Source organism: Lucilia sericata, unplaced genomic scaffold (genome assembly GCF_015586225.1).
Source record: "Lucilia sericata isolate MDLA Ls3-8-SP2 unplaced genomic scaffold, ASM1558622v1 Contig000019F_arrow, whole genome shotgun sequence".
In the NCBI taxonomy this organism is placed as follows: Eukaryota; Metazoa; Arthropoda; class Insecta; order Diptera; family Calliphoridae; genus Lucilia; species Lucilia sericata.
Genome location: NW_023994058.1, coordinates 1,066,739 through 1,084,679, shown reverse-complemented (window position 1 = coordinate 1,084,679; position 17,941 = coordinate 1,066,739). Strand labels below are relative to the sequence as shown.

Below are 17,941 nucleotides of genomic sequence, written 5' to 3'. Positions count from 1 at the left end.
AAAGATATTAAAAATAAAAAATGGCAAAGATGAAAGAATTAAAAAGGTTGTTCTAGTTTTTTATTTGTGTAAAAAAATCATAAATGAATAAATTGCAAAAAAAAAATCGATTACTGAAAAGACAATTAGCCGAGTTGTATTGCTTTGCGTAATGAATTTTGAGTACTTTAGAATTTATTTACATTCGTAGGTATTTTCCATGCTCCAAAAGTATGCCATATATTTTATCACCATCACAATTTTAAACTGCGATTACTTAAACTACATTTAAATTCTTACAAATAACTAATACGTTTCTTTCCTTCTTAAAGAGGGTATCTTTAATGGATTTTCTTTGATAACCCAGATTTTCCCATTTCAATTCCCTCTGATGGCCTACATTTCTTATTATTTTAAATGTTTTTGTTATTTGTATTGTTGCTGTTTGAACAAATGTTGTTCTTAATGTTGTACAATTTTCTTTTGTTTTTATTTATATTATATGTTGCATTTACCTTCTGAAACTAATTGTTAAACATCATCTCATTTTTGATGTTTTCCTTTTTGCATTGTTTTCAAACAATAAATACTTTATTCTGATTTAAATAAAAAAAACAAAGAAATTTTCAAGTGAATGAACGTTTCTTAGCTGAAAAGAAAAATGGTTGTTAATTTCCTTTAACAAAAAGCTATTTAAATATTTCTTAATATATCGGAACTTATCATGAATTCCATATTATTTTTGTTATAGAAATAATGATTTTCATTAAATAATTTTTTTGAAAAAAAAAAATAATTGCTATCTAAAATATTCTTTTAAAGTTATTAACCAGGTAAGAGAATATAGTCTATCAGTCTCCATCTTATATGCCCTTCACTATAGTCTATTTTGAAAAAAAAAAATATTTTAATATATTTTTTAAATTAAATATTCCCTCTAAATATGTATTTAAAACCAAGAAATTGTTGACTATTTTGGCAGTAATAATTTTATAGGCAATTAATCTAAAGCATACCGTTAGTTAACCTAAGATATCCCTTTTCCAAACTTGTGTCGAATTACAGAAACACAAAAGATGCTAAAACACATTTGTGAATACTTTAAAGCCTTTGCATTACATTCTAAAATAAGAATTACTCTTACTTTCCATTTTAATTAACCCATTTTCTTAAGGGATATTTTAATACAATATTCCACTTGTTTCTATTTCCTAAAATAATAACCTTCTTAAGTATTTTTTTTTGCTTGCTCATCCAGTCAAAATCCTCCATTTTTAGAATTTTTTTTAAGTAAAAATTAAAATATTAACTTCATAAGTAACTTTTTTTTTGCTTTGCTCATCCAGTTAAAATTCTACATTTTTAAAATTTTTTTAAGTAAAAATTAAAATAACTAAAATATTTAAGTATAAAAAAATAGCGACAAAATACTTTTCTCTTAGCTACAAAACAAAGTCATTGATAGATAATAAGATTTCAAAATAAACCAAAATAAAAGCTAAAATATAATAAAACAGGATATAAAAATACAAAAAAACATACACACAATAAAGCAAATAAACAAAAAAGAGTAAAAGAAAAAAATAATAAAGAACTAAAAGGGTCGTTTTGATAGTCTTTAAGTTCAATACCATTTTTGCTAATAGCCAGTCAGTAATCTTTACACAGCCAACAACACAGCATTTTGCAAAACTGCCATTTATTCACTCTTTTTTGTGCTACAGCCATTCTTTTATTTATTTTCATTGTATTTTAATAAACATTGATTTTGATAAAGGCCACTGCTGACAACAGAACAATGCCAGAAAAAGCCAGTAAAATTGAAGCGAAAAAAGGAAATGAACAAAAAAAAAAAAAAAAAAACATTCTCTTAAAAGTCAGTGACACTGTTAGTTTAAAAAAAAGCAGTAACAACTGAAAGCTGTTTTAAAGTTTATCTATTCAGCGCAGAATTTTATAGTGTTAAAGAAATTTAAAATCTTTTTAAGAAAATGAGTATTGAAGGGCTGGGATTATAACGTTACATAAATATTATATTTGTACTCAATTTTCGTATATTGATTGTAACACTTGGCGTATGATTGGTTTTTATTTATCTTAAGTTTTTACTGTCTGTCAATCATACGCCTACGGCATTTTTAAAGAGGATATATTGGGTTTTTTAAATATATTTTTCTGGTGAAAAATTTACGAAATTGTGTTTTAATATTATTGATTATAGATCATTGACCACTGTTATAGTAGAAATGTACTTAAAAATATTTATTTTTACTGACTTTAATGACATTTTCCAATTACTTTAAACCTAAAATAGTAGTTCCTCGCAATTATTTGCTTTTTCCTCCATTTTAACATCAGCAAGTAACTATTTATTGTTTCCTTTTTGGAGTTACTTGAAAACACATTGCTGCAACATTTTACTAAGATTAAAATAAAATAATAATCAAACTGGAAAATAAAATCACAAACAATATTTGATCATTATTTGTGGAACGGTCATCTCTTTAATGGCATTTGATGATTTTATTATACGAGTTAAATCGCTTTTAAATTGCAACTACAAGTTGTTATTTCTATTTATTTCTCAGTTTTATAGGGACAAGTACGATATTTTTTAGTGTTCTTAACACAAAAATATAGATGTTGGGACAATTTTCCATTTTACGCTCTAGTTTGATTTTTTCCCTATTTTAGTAATACTTTTTTTATATATGTATATGTATTTTGTATGATGATGACGATGATTAGAAATGCTGGTCATGTTCACATCGTAAAATGTTGTTCTAGTTTTTTTTTTTTTGTAAGAAATAGAAACAAAAACAACTTGTTCATGTATGTATGTGTAGTCACATGGAAGAGAGGGTTTGTATGTGTATGATTTTGGGTACGAATGACTGAATATGAATTGGTCATACATTTTTGGCATATACAAACATACTGTGTATGCAGACGTATATACAAACGTACATATGTATGTATGAATGTTTATCTCACTGTATGTACTACCATAAATTTGTATAAAACTAGTCTGACTTTAAAGGTTTGAGTTATACAATGATATCAATAAATAAATTTATATAATTTCATGTAATAAAGCGAGAGAAAGAGAGTTGTGTGAAATTAATACTTTAAAAGTAAATTGTAGTGAAAATTAGAATAGCTCAGGAAGAAAAGGAACTGACATAGAACCAAACATGTGATTAATACCGCGGATAGTTTAGAATACTTTTTCTGATTATTATCTCTAATTTTTTTATATAATATTAAATAACGTGCTGAAAACGTAAAATATTATTTAAAAGCGTAATTATGTTCTTAGTACATTAATATTAAGGGTATAACCAAAATTATTGGTAAATAAATCAGATAAAGATCAGTTAACACCAAATCCCTTTGTATAATTGAAAATATATTTTATATTGGTCTAACTATTTTCTTTACGTTTAGCTGTATTAAATATGTAAGATCTGTTGAATAAAATTATGTCCCTAATGTAGATACTATAGGGAATTATTTTCTTTATTATTTTTATTTTAATATAACTACATACACATATTAAAAAAATATATTTTAACATACATACATATGCATTTTAGTCCTTTTTTTTGTTATTGCTGCTTATCAACAATATGTCCTTGGTTTATACTTTTAGTTTCAAAACATATTGTATGTAACAGCAGCAGCAGCAGTAGCAATTGTATATAGACCGAAAAAAAAGAACAGTTATGGTATTGGTGGCAGTGGTAGCGGCCATATTAACAAAACAAAATATTGTCCCCCGGGCGATATGAAATCGTGCCTTGCATTGACAAGTTCCCTTTTATTTTCATTTAGTCATTCATTCAGTTTTTACCATTTGCCATTCTAAACAATCTATTATATAAAAACAGAAAACAACTTTTGTACTGTTTTGCAACTTAATGGTCGGGGACTGTTTAAAGCGTCTATTCTCTTCGACTTGTTTATTTAATAACGGGACAGAAAAGGACAAAATTTAAATTTGTTATTTAAAATTTATTAAATATAGAAGAAATAAATGAAATTATTTCAAATAAAATGGGAGCAGTATTTATTTTATTTATTTAGTTAAAATAATGAAAATTTAAGAGAAATTTAATGATTTGTTGAATCATCTGTACATTATTAGTCCAGTGGAAAATTTTAATGCAAAAATTTGTACACATCAGAAAAACAATCAGTTGCAAGAAAAAAACATTAGAAAATATTCGAAAAGTGCTAACTCAAAAAAATCGAGTTTACATACAAGTTCACTTTGTCTTTTCCTAGGATTTATCTTGAGCTAGCACATTTTTGAAAATTTTAATTTAAAAATTGATATTTTTATTGGTAAAATAAAACTGACTATATTTCCAAAACTAAATATCAAATTTAAATTTTTAATTCTATATTTATATAAATTGTTTTCCATAACATGATTTTAGGCTTTTTTTGTAAAGTTATGTTATCGGCATGTTTCTCATTTACCAAAAACTAAAAGTGCAAAGTAATCGGCCCTCGTAGCGAGAACCAACTGGAACTCTTGCCTGCAACAATTGCTTTAACAAAATCTGAAAAATTTTATACTGTCGCCTGGAGTCTTAAAAACTTTTTTGTGTTGATTGAAAAACTTCAAAATATGTATATATGTACGTACATATAAGAGAGAGTACACAAGAGTGTGTATGTATGTATATTGGAGTACTTATGTGTGTGGCACATAATGGTTGTACTCATATACATACATATATACATGATCCCGTATTTCAGTTTGTATATTTGCGGCATGATGTTTGAAATATGTATGACAGTTGGGGGAAGTATTTAAGAATTTATAAGCCATTGCGGTATCAGGTAGGTGATGTTGGCGAGAAAAGAAGTAGTGGGCGGTAGTAAAAGATTTTATGATTTTATATGAATCTGTATAAAACTTTAGACTTCGCTTTGTTGTTGTCGTTATTCAATTTTGTGTGTTTGTTTCTTATATACTATGTGTTGTAGTAGCTATAAATTTATGAATTTTTATGTATTGCTTATGTTACTTTCTTTTCCTTGTGACTTTATTCTTTTAATTTTCTTATTTTTTAATGAAAAACTTTTAATTTAATCAACACTTTTAACCTTTTGTATAATGTTGACGATGATGACGTTGATTATTAAAACTTTCATTGTTTTCGTTATACAATAATAATTTTCTATTAGTGTTCGGCGGCATGTTTTGTTTGTTAGTGAATATGTGACTGTTGAAATAGGTAGCTTAAATCGAAGAGATTAGTACAGCTAAGCAGTTTAATATTAAATGTGTTTTTACTTTTAAATTTTTTATTTGCAAACTAAGTTTTTATTGAAGCATATTTTAAAATTTATTATTTTCCTTATGGAAAAATTTTTATATGAATGTTGGACCGATCCATTAGTTTACAGCTAACTAAAAAACACTTATATGAATAAAGGAAGCTTTCCACAAATTTAAATTTGTATACCCACCATCAAAAAAGATGAGGTGTATATTGATTTTGTCATTCCGTTTGCAACACATCGAAATATTGGTTGTAGACCCACATTCTAAGTAAATCTTATTAAATTCTAAGTAAATCTATCAATGTCTGTCTGATTCGAACGGAAGTTTCCAATACGTAGTCCTCGGAAAACAGTTTTAACAGTAATAACTGGTTTAAAAATACAAGTATAATGATGAAATTTCACATAAACAGGTCTTATGCGAAAAAAATCTCTTTACCAAATTTTATGAATTTGGGTCCATAATTGACCTTACCCCCATATAAGGTCCCCTTTAGAAAATGACTTAAACGCTCATTACTGGCTTAAAAATACAAGTACAGCTATGAAATTCGACATAAACAAGTTTTGTACGAACCAAAAACTTTCCACCAAATTTTATGATGATCGGTCCATAACTGTTCCTACCTCCATTTATGGTTCCCTTTAGAAAATCACTTTAACGCTCATTGCTAGCTTAAAATGTGAGTACAGCGATAAAATTCAACAGAAACTAGTTTTGTATGAACCAAAATCTCCTTCCAACTTTGATGAAGATTGGTCGATAACTGATCCCCCCTCATTTAAGCACCCCTTCAGAAAATTACTTTAGCTTTTATTAGTTTCTTAAAAATATTACTTAAGCGATGAAATTCGAAATAAACAACTTCTTTACGATAAGGTCCACTTTAGAAAACTATTTTAATGCTCATTACTCTCATAAAAATACGTATAAATTACAATAGTTTTATAGGATCAGAAATTTTCCCTTCAGAAAATCACTTTACAGAGATGAATGAAAATAATTGTTGTATAAACCGAAGAGGATAGGTCTATAATTGACTCTACACCCATATAACCCCTAGTATAAGAAACCAGTTTATGGTTATACAAATTGGACAAAACGAATAATATTTTTAGTTGGGAAGAGTACGGTCCATACTTAAGCCCTCACTAAAGGCCCTCTTCCAAATATTACACTGATGTTCATATTAATATCTACATAGGATAATAAAATTCAACATATGTAGATCTTATAAATGTGAAAATTGTTTCAATAATAACATAGATTCATAAAATCAAAAAGTATTTATAAGGAATAATTCCGAAATGATTTAACGGTGGGTATATAAGATTCGGTATGACCGAATGTTACACTCTTACTTGGAGCGTATGATTGATAACTAATGTATGTATATGAGATGAAAAATGTTAATCATACGCCGTAGGTAATCAAATAAAATTAATATTTTTAATGTTCTCTTTGGAAAGCAAAACAAAGCATTTGATATTATTGACAAAAATATAGATTCTAAATTCCACACTAAGCTTCAATAAATTTTTACATTACATTCGATTTGATTAATTAAAAAAAATTTATACTGCTTTCGAAAAATTGCTCAAGGAGTTATAATAGATTTTACAATTTCTGACAATGTTTATGTTACTACCTGTTCTCTCTTTTTTAATCTAAATATCCTATAAGTTGTGATACTTTGTTTGTTTTTCTTTTTTCAAACATTTTTGTTTCCAACTTACCTTGACATAAAAGTCTGCTTTGTTGTTACGTAGAGTTTTTTCTCTTGTGTTTGTTGCCGTTAAAGAAGTGCAGGATTTTAATTTAGCTTTTAAATAATCTTCTAAATAGTTCTCTTCATTGTTTATGTTTGTATGAGTTTAAAAACGTGAGTGTGTATATGTGTGTATTTATACAAATTCAAATCCAATAATAAAGTTAAACAATATTGTTTTTCATAAAATTTACTATTTTTATCTCATTTACTGCATTATATGTAGGGAGTAGTATAAAATATGTATGTTATTTTGTTTGTTAATTTTTGATGTTTTAAACTATTAAAATTTTTTGTTTTGTTTATATTAATAAATTAATTCCTGCGTTTTTTCTATTGTTATTATTTTTATAATTATTTTAATATATTTAATTGAAATTAATGTTGCTGCTATTGTTGTTTTTATTATTGTTTTGTTATTAGATTTTTTGTATGTTGTAGTTTTATTGTTGTTTTTACTGAGCTGCTATTTAAGTGTTTGTTTATGTTTGCCTTTTGGTAGTTAAATTTAATAATTGTTATCGCTCTTTAGTTTTTTCCCATTAATTTTGTTGGTGCTTGTTAGCATAGTGAGAGGAAGAGAGACAGTAGGCAAAAGAGATATGCTTGCTTTAATCAAATTTGTTATTATGACATTTATTTGCCGTTAATTGAAATCTAGTTTTATGTTTTATTGTTTTCTTTTTTGTTGTTTCTGCTGCTGTTTATTTTTATTCATTTGTTGCATCAATATTCATTTACATTTGTTTGTGTATGTGTGTGTATGCGTGAATGTCATCCATTGCATTTGTTGTTTTTTGTTGCTGCTCCATTTTCAAAACTGATGACAGTCATTTATTTGTATCATTAGCATTTTATATTCCAAAATTGCACAATCTAAAATAGAAACAGACAGTAGAGGGAGAACAAGCGAAAAGTAGTTAGAAAAAATAACATTAACATAATTTAAATGAAAGTAAATAAATTTAGTTTTTAATTAGTTTTTCTAAACATACATTTTGCTCTGTTTTTAATTTATGGATACTTTTATTTAATTATTATTTGTAATGTATATGTATACTAAAATATATTATAATAATTAAAATATTTTGAGATAAGAATTTTTAATTATGATATGATCAAATCAATTAATATTCTTTAAAATACATTTAAAGATTTTAAATATTACTACATATTTGTAGTGGATTCTTGTAAACAGATATACTAGTAAAATTAATGACAATTTGTAAATTACCTCAAAAAATTTTTCTTTAACTAACTCACTTAAAATATAAATATGTATGTTTAACAAAGTTTATCTTAGTTAACATTTTAGTTCATTTGTGAAGAAAATTTTATTTTTTTTTTTTATCACAATTGAAATGGTAATAATTAATTAATAATTTACATACTTTTCAAAAGGACTTTAAAAAAATATACACATGTATGTATATAAATCAATAACACTTTTGTTGTCGTTACTTCATACTTATATGCATATTTGATTTCAAACAATATTAAAAATGAAAAATTTATTGAAATTCGAATAAAATAAGCTTTCGGTTAAAGTATTGCTACTGCGTACATATTAAAACTCACATACATTGTTATTTTAAATAAAAACAAAATGTTATTCATTAAACATTTAACAACTCTGAAATTTATATGAAAATCAACAATAGAATGTAAAAAATCAATAAATCCAAAATTGAGTATAAATAATAATGAAATTTAATACCGACATCACAGAAACGAAACAACAAATATACTGGATGAATATTTCTAATACTTACATACAATACATAAGCAAAACATATTTATAAAAAAGGAAAATTACAAAATAAAATAAATCTTTTTTGATCCAGTATAAGTATGTAAATATATATATTTGTATATGTACATATGTACGTTCCTATGTGTGTAATTGCAAATAATATTATATTTTAGCTTAATACTTATTTTTATTTTACCCATTTTTCTGTAGTTTTTTGCATTTTATTCTGGGCGCGCTTGTGATTAAACGAGAAATATATAAAACAATTGGGTAAAAATATGTTTTATTTTTTATACAGTACACGTAAATATTTATGTAATCGAAAAAGCACATATTTGTATGTATTTTTGTGTAAATATATTGAAATTAAATATAGACAATAAACAACAATAATGATAATAATTACACCTGTGTACAATATAGACTCAAAACTGTTGAAATAATATGTAAAAAGGAAACATGATTATAAATACATGTCCATACATACTTAAGTATGTACTCATCAAAATTGGTTAATTGAAATTTAAAAATGGATATAATATCAGTACACGATTTCGTTTAGATCAAATACAAAATCTGCATATATTTGCCCCTTACCCAAGATAGTGTTACTTTTAGGAAATTAAATAAATGAGTATATGTATATAAATTAGTATATGTAAATAAATGCATATATGTATATATATATATATATATTATATATATATATTTTTAATTGTGACCAATTTTTTAACTTTGTGGTAATTCTACTTTCGATTCGTATTGAGTTCTCTGATAGACCTCATATATTCTAAATTAATTTATCAAGCATTGTGACTTACTTACATACTTACTAATAAATTAGACATTTTGTCAATAAATATTTCATAATATTAACTAAATAATTAATATTTTCTCATATTGACGAAAAACCACAAAAGGACCAAACATATATGTATGTATGTATGTATGATGTAGTATGTATGTATGTATGTATGTATGTAGTATGTATGTATGTATGTATGTATGTATGTATGTATGTATGTATGTATGTGTATGTATGTATGTATGTATGTATGTATGATGTATGTATGTATGAGTATGTATGTATGTATGTATGTATGTATGTATGTATGTATGTATGTATGTATGTATGTATGTATGTATGTATGTATGTTGTATGTATGTATGTATGTATGTATGATGTATGTATGTATGTATGTATGTATGTATGTATGTATGTATGTATGTAGTATGTATGTATGTGTATGTATGTATGTATGTATGTATGTATTATGTATGTATTATGTATGTATGTCTGTATGTATGTATGTATGTATGTATGTATGTATGTATGTATGTATGTATGTATGTATGTATGTATGTATGTATGTATGTATGTATGTATGTATGTATGTATGTATGTATGTATGTATGTATGATGTATGTATGTATGTATGTATGTATGTATGTATGTATGTATGTATGTATGTATGTATGTATGTATGTATGTATGTATGTATGTATGTATGTATGTATGTATGTATGTATGTATGTATGTATGTTGTATGTATGTATGTATGTATGTATGTATGTATGTATGTATGTATGTATGTATGTATGTATGTATGTATGTATGTATGTATGTATGTATGTATGTATGTATGTATGTATGTATGTATGTATGTATGTATGTATGTATGTATGTATGTATGTATGTATGTATGTATGTATGTATGTATGTATGTAAATATATACTTTGTTCGGTCTCAGATGCATATATTTCCCAATGTTATACATAGAATAACAAACGTACATATGTACACCCTCTAGTACCACTGACGATAAACCGACAATTTCTTCAACCACTAACAAATATTCTTTTAGCTACAAATTTCATTCTTAAAAATTGTGCTACATACTTCTACTGGATTAGTCTACTAATTTATTGGACTAAGTAAAAAAGGCAGAACAATTGCATATGTGGGGAGTTCTTGTTATTGTGACCGAAGTAGTAAATTTACATTCTTGGTTACATATGTTTATTTAAGTAGTTATTTTAGCATGTATTTAAGGGAGACCCGAGGATCAACGTTTTTCGAAATTTGATGTGGGCATATGCCTAACATTTATGTACTAACAAATAGTATTTTGAAATGATCCTCAGTTTCTAACATCGATTGAAAATATTGATCTCAGGACAAATTCCCAAAAAGAACAAATTTCATAAATTGCTTAATTTTGGGCTCATTGTGAGAAAAATAATGGTATTTTTTTTAGCATTATAAGATCCATATGAACTAAAATGGGCCAAATAAAACGTCACATAATTTGTTTAATACATTTTTTATTGTAATAACCTAAAAATTTGGGTGACGCGAAAGGCTAGTTGGTAGTGTCCTAGCTTATCAGTCTGGGAGTTGTGGGTTGGATATAATGGATAAAAAAATAATTAAATAAATATCCTAAAAATTAAGAAAATTTTGACACCTATGTATTTTGAAAAAGTTAGAATCCATAAATTCGTCGTAACGCTCTACGACCTATTACAGTACGGTAATACGCTTCGTTTGAGAGGTGTGTCTAAATTCGGAATTCTATTGATTCAACACAAACTACTGTCACAATTCGAAAATTAATAATTGTGATAAGTAAATTAACCACTAAGAGATTGTTTAAAATTACTTCTTTCTCTTTCTATTATTAGAGATATTAATCCACTGCATTATTTAATAGAATAGAACATAGAATTAGTCTAGTAATAACTTACAAATAAGAGATTATGTACTTACATTTCAGCCTTGACATATTGTCTTCGAACTTTGTTTTTAACACAAATGAAAACAAAATGTTTTTTTGTGAAAACTAATAATAGACGCAGTTGGTGTATCCTCGTAGACATTGTTTTCTCAGAAACAGAATTCCTTACTTAACTCCCTATTTGCAGGTGATCGTAAAAGCGCTTGCCTCCATCTTCATCCCCGTGTTAAAATAATGACTTAAAATGCTTTTGTATAAGTAGGTTTTATGATTTTAACCCCTTACTTTTTTCAATGCAAGTTTTTGCTGGGTATATTTGTTAGCCATACAATTTAACATTTCATTTCATAATTGTGACATACTTTTCTGACTTTGTACTGAGCAGTTTATTTTATATTCATTTATATTTTTGTTATTATTTTACTACAATTTTTTCTTTAAATACTGTTTTAAAATACAATATTTTTTTATTTCATTATAAATTGATGCACATACGAAAAACCAACATTGTAAATTACTGCATGAAATATGTTGATGTTATTAACTAAAGAGCGTAAGCATTTAATTAATAAATTTTAAAATAAAAGCAAACTACTCATACATACTATAAGTATGCACATACATACACGCATAATCCATGGACATAAATGTGTGTTTTGTATAAAAGTTAATTATTTAATGTTCGAAATGTTGTCTTTATTGCTTGAGGCATAAAGGGGATTTAATGTCATTGCCAGAACTTTATTTAAAAGTCTAAATTTTTAACAATTTGTTTATGTCATGACATTTATACTGTACTAATGTAAATGGTGTCAGTTTATGTTAAACCATTTGTAATATTCACAATATTTAATGAAAATAAATGTTAGTATTGTGTGGAACTAGAAAAAAGTATTTTTATTAAAAAAGTAAATTTTAAAATTTAAATAATTTATATACATACGTATAAATAATAAATCTGTTTAGAATGGCTTTTAACATAATATAAGCCTTCATTTATTTTCCCTTTTCTCGGTAACATAACTTTATCACTCTATTTACAGTTAGTTGAGTTGTTTTTCTAAGCAGTACTTTTCATGTTATTATGGTGGGAGTAACTGTTATTATTACTTTTTTTCTCTTGTAACTTTTCAACGTCAGCGGAAAGTTGAACAATAGAAATAAAAATTGACACGCAGCACGTGAACTTGCTAAAGGAAGACGAGCCATAGAAGTTTATTTTTCTTATTGTTTGTATTTGGGTGTTTTTATTTATTATTTGATTTTTGTTGTTCGTTTCCAAAATCAAAATGATGACTTGTGCCGTTAATGGTGTGAAATTTTACAAATGTTTTTTTTTTACTTTCTATTTTATTAGTTTTAATAATTTTACTTGCCAAGTAGTTTGAGGTATGTAGGCTAATTGTAAAGAATAACTTTAATTTGTAGTTATGTATGTATAGTTACGTGAATATTTCTTCTGTTTTTTTTTTTTTTTGGTATTTTATTTTTTTGTCTACTATATACCATTAAATGTCTGTCTTTTCATTAGACAAGTTTTGTTTATTTATTTTATTGTGTCCTGGTTTCTTCCTTTTTGTTGTCGAATGTTTTTTGTTACTTGAAGTATATTGACAAATTCTTGACAGACAATTAATAATAGTTTTGTGTCTAGTAATAAGAGAGGCACTTTTCGTAATAAGTTATTTCTTATTATTTTTTGTATTTGATATATTAAATACCAATACATTTTTAATACTGGTAACACCTTTTTATTATCATTTACGTCTTTCTTTAAGATTTGATTGTATGAAATTAGTCTAATTGTTACTTTAATAGCCAACACATGTTATGCATTTAGTTTTAATTGTTAGTTTCGAAATTAATTTATAGATATTTATCATTTTTGGACAAGAGTGAGAACATAAGAATGTTTTCCTGGACACTTGAAATATAATTATAGGCAACCTAATGATATAATCTATTTAATGATAGATTTATAATTGTCTGGAAACTTTCGATTTTTTCTGATAGCCTAACATTCTGTAATGTGAAAATATACTTAATATGCATTGAAATATCTCTTACACATGTATAATTTACTTCTAAAATTTCTCCTTTAAGATTATTTCACCCTACAATATTAAGTTATTGTTAGTTTGTAAAGCATACATATAAATAAATTGTATTATAATTATTATCTGTGTCGATGTGGTGTCGAAATCGTATGCCTAATTAAACTACAGATTCTAATTCCAAATTTATTACCTGAAAGATCTTACTGTAATGATTAGAACAAATATTTTCCTTGAGGTTCTTCAGAAAATGAATTTAAAACATGTATTTTATTTAAAAATATTAATATTGTTATGAACTATTTACATGGGCGTACATTATAAATACATTTCTAATAATAGACACTCAATAAAATTACATAGATTTATGTATGTTCATTAGAGTGCTCCAAAAAAACGAAGTTGCGAATTTTGCCCGTCCCCCCCCTCTAGAATTGTTCTATGGGTTGTAAAACTATGTCATACAAAAAATTAGGCTGATAGGATAACATTAACAGGTGCCGCAAAGGCACTAAAGTTTCCAAGTGCATTTACAAGGGGAAAAAATCGATTTTTTTCAGTTTTTGCTAAAATTTTGCCACTTAATAATAAACTTTACAATGTATTGTGATGGAATCGCAATGTACACATAATAAGCTTTTCGGAAAGATATAAAACATAAATATTGGTTGAAAACTTTCAGAGTTATTGCAAATTCCCCAGACCATTAACGTGTCTCACAGCACATGAATTCGAAATGTGACAAAAAAATTAACATTTTTTAGGAAATATTGTAAAAAAACATTTTGTTACTTAAAATATATCTATAATAACTAGAATGTTAGCTTTTGTCTTTATACGATAACGCAAACTTGTTCTCAGCTATGGTTAAAAAAGTTTGAATTTTTCAACGGCCGTTTCAAATCTCCAATTTCAGTTTTTTTGAAACTTTGTTAAACAAATTTTAAAATTTTTAGAAGATCTCATGGGGATTTATGGACAATAGATAAGGGAATAAAACGGTAAAAAAATTAGATCAATAATTCTTACAGTTTAGCTGTACCTGCGATTTGAACTCGGCGGATTTCGGGAAAATCGCATTTTTTTGTAATATATTAGAGAATACGTATTAATTTTTTACTGTTGTACATTTTAAACAAAGTATTTTCAGAGTATTATAGACCAGATAATATAAAATATATATTCCAAGTTTTATTCAATTCGGACATTCTTAACCCATAAAATGTGGAGTTCAAAGGTAAAATTTTGCTATATTCGGGAATTCTCAGTGTACCATATCGAAATATTATGTATTTGTCGGTCATATTTAATAAAGATGACTTGAATTTTTAGTATAAAGTCTTATGTTTAAAATAGCAGCGAAAAAAAGTAAAATTAACCCTTTAAAACACATGGGAAAAATTTAACCCCGAAGATCAAAAAATCGTAAAAACACTATCCATTTGAATAATGCTCTATATAATTAGAGGAATAACATAAATAAAACAAAAAAATATATATTAGGTATAAAAACTTATGAATTAACCCTTTTTGAACCTATAAAGTTTGTATTTTTAGACATATTATGTCGAAAATGGTCCGAAAAAATGGACTACATAAATTATCAGTTTTAAAAACAAAATTTTTCTTTTAAAAATGTACACCTATAGTTTACTCCATAGTCGAAAAGGGTTAAAGTATAATTTTTTATACTTAATATATACGTTTTTGTTATATTTCTGCTATTTCTCTAATTATATAGAGCTTTATTCAAATGGATAGTGCTTTTTCAAATTTTTGAACTTTGGTGTTAAATTGTTCCCAAGTGCCTTAAAGTGTTAATTTACCTTTTTTTCACTCTATTTTAAATATCGGACTTTATACGATAAATTCCAGTAATTTTTGGTAAATATGGCCAACAAATAAATAATATTTTAATATGGTGCACTGAGAATTCCCAAATATAGCAAAATTTAACCTTTGAACTCCACATTTTATGGGTTAAGAATGTCCGATTTGAATAAAACTTGGAATATATATTTTATATTATCTGGTCTATAATACTCTGAAAATACTTTGTTTAAAATGTACAACAGTAAAAAATTAATACGTATTCTCTAATATATTACAAAAAAATGCGATTTTCCCGAAATCCGCCGAGTTCAAATCGCAGGTACAGCTAAACTGTAAGAATTATTGATCTAATTTTTTACCGTTTTATTCCCTTATCTATTGTCCATAAATTCCCATGAGATCTTCTAAAAATTTTAAAATTTGTTTAACAAAGTTTCAAAAAAACTGAAATTGGAGATTTGAAACGGCCGTTGAAAAAATCAAACTTTTTTGACCATAGCTGAGAACAAGTTTGCGTTATCGTATAAGGACAAAAGCTAGTATTCAAGTAATTTTTAGTATATTTTAAGTAACAAAATGGTTTTTTTACAATATGTCCTAAAAAATTTTAATTTTTTTGTCACATTTCGAATTCATGTGCTGTGAGACACGTTAATGGCCTGGGGAATTTGCAATAACTTTAAAAATTTTCAACCAATTTTTGTGTTTTATATCTTTCTGAAATGCTTATTCTGTGCACATTGCGATTCCTTTACAATAAAGTGCAAAGTTTATTATTAAGTTGCAAAATTTGAGCAAAAACTGAAAAAAATCGATTTTTTTCCCCTTGTAAATGCACTTGGAAACTTCTGAGCCGTTGCGGCACCTGTTAACGTTATCCTATCAGCCTAATTTTTTGCATGACATAGTTTTACAACCCATAGAACAATTCCAGAGGGGGGGACGGCCTGTCGGATAAAATTTTTTTTCCTTCATACAAGCTTGGAGCACTCTAATGTTCATATTCAACCCAAACTCCAACAAAACCAATCTGTTATTACTTACACAAATCATAGTTTGTATAGGGCAAAATATAGTGGCCCATACCCGACTATATTTTCTTAGTTTTTGTTTCAGTTTTTGGGAATTGCAAATCTCTGTGGTATTTATTTCCTCAACTTGCAACTTAAAGTTCTTAATTCTATTCATTCTGCTTACTGTCTATTATTGCTGACAATAGATTTTCTTCTAATTTTTTTCCAATAAAAATTTCAATATTGTTGTTTTATCTCCAAATGTACTGAAATTTTATCAATACTTCTTCCTTTTACTAAACTTTCATTTCAGTACTTTTTTCATCCATGCTTTTTTAAATTCAACAAATTTATTGTCTTCTGTATATTTGCTGGCCAATAGTTTTAAAATTGTTACGATGACTTTTACATTGCCAAAGGAGAAATAATAAAGCAACAGTGCAAAAGCTGGTGCAGCAAACTACTTGCAATAGGAAGTCAATAAAGAAGACTGAAAAGTATAAGTTTTAATACCGCGGAGACATTTTTATTATTACAAATTTACTCAAAAGTTGTGAGGATCTAAAATGTATACTAAAAATCGAAGTTAATGTAGCCCAACCCTATTGATAATCAATATCTTTGGTTTAAAGTGTACAATTTTATGACTTTATACAAAAAGAAAATTGCTTTTATACACACACGTTTAAAGAAGACATATATACGTAGGTGAATGTCTAGATTTTGTACCTTTAGGTTAAAGTTTTCTAAAACTCACTTTTGATTTCATAAACATATCAGTTTCCTACATTACTTGCTTGCCACAGTCTTCCTCCAGAGTGTATGTTTGTTGCAATGTCAGTTATTTGTTTGTATTTTGTTGTATGTTTGTATATGTCCTTGGTTTTTCTTGCATTTTGTTGGCGTTGTAGTAGTAGTTGTTGTAGAGTGGCATGGGTTAAGATTTGCTTTAAAACTCAACTGCTCTTTGGAGACTTTATGTTATAACAAGTTTGAACATTGCTTGACATTTGTAATTTTCAACTAACTACGTGCACAACTTGACAGTGTCTATCTTTTTAAATATATTTTTCTTATTTTTATACTTTTGGGAAGAAAGGACATTTGTTTGTAGAAGAGAATTAAATATAATTTTGTTTTTTCAATGGTGAATAATTTTTATATTTCGTCTTAAAATATGTTGAATGTTTTTTATATCCTTTTTGTGATTTGATTTATATACAAAATCTTACCATTTTAAAAACTCTAAAATTTTTTATTCAAACTGTGATTGTGATTCTCTCTCCATTCTCTTGTTCTCTTCCCGTCAGATTAAATCTACATTCTTTGCTCGAAAGCTACCTTAAGCTTTACAGTATACTTAAATTAAATCCTAGATTAAAAAATAAGTATGCAGGCATGTTTCCTGTATATTGCCTCTGAAATTCCTATGAAAACTTACTTTGCAACAATTCATTTTTAAACTTGTACTTTTATTTAAAGTTGTAGAAAACATAGAAATAA

General features: G+C 26.3%; 1 protein-coding gene across 1 annotated transcript in view; it reads right to left on the bottom strand.

Moving 5' to 3' along the window:
- LOC119607589 (protein O-mannosyl-transferase TMTC2) overlaps positions 1-17,941 on the bottom strand; it is a 112,739-nt gene that overhangs the window by 82,662 nt on the left and 12,136 nt on the right. Inside the window, 1 exon segment of the mRNA XM_037961570.1 lies at positions 7,015-7,922. The gene's annotated coding sequence lies outside the window, so the exon portion shown is untranslated.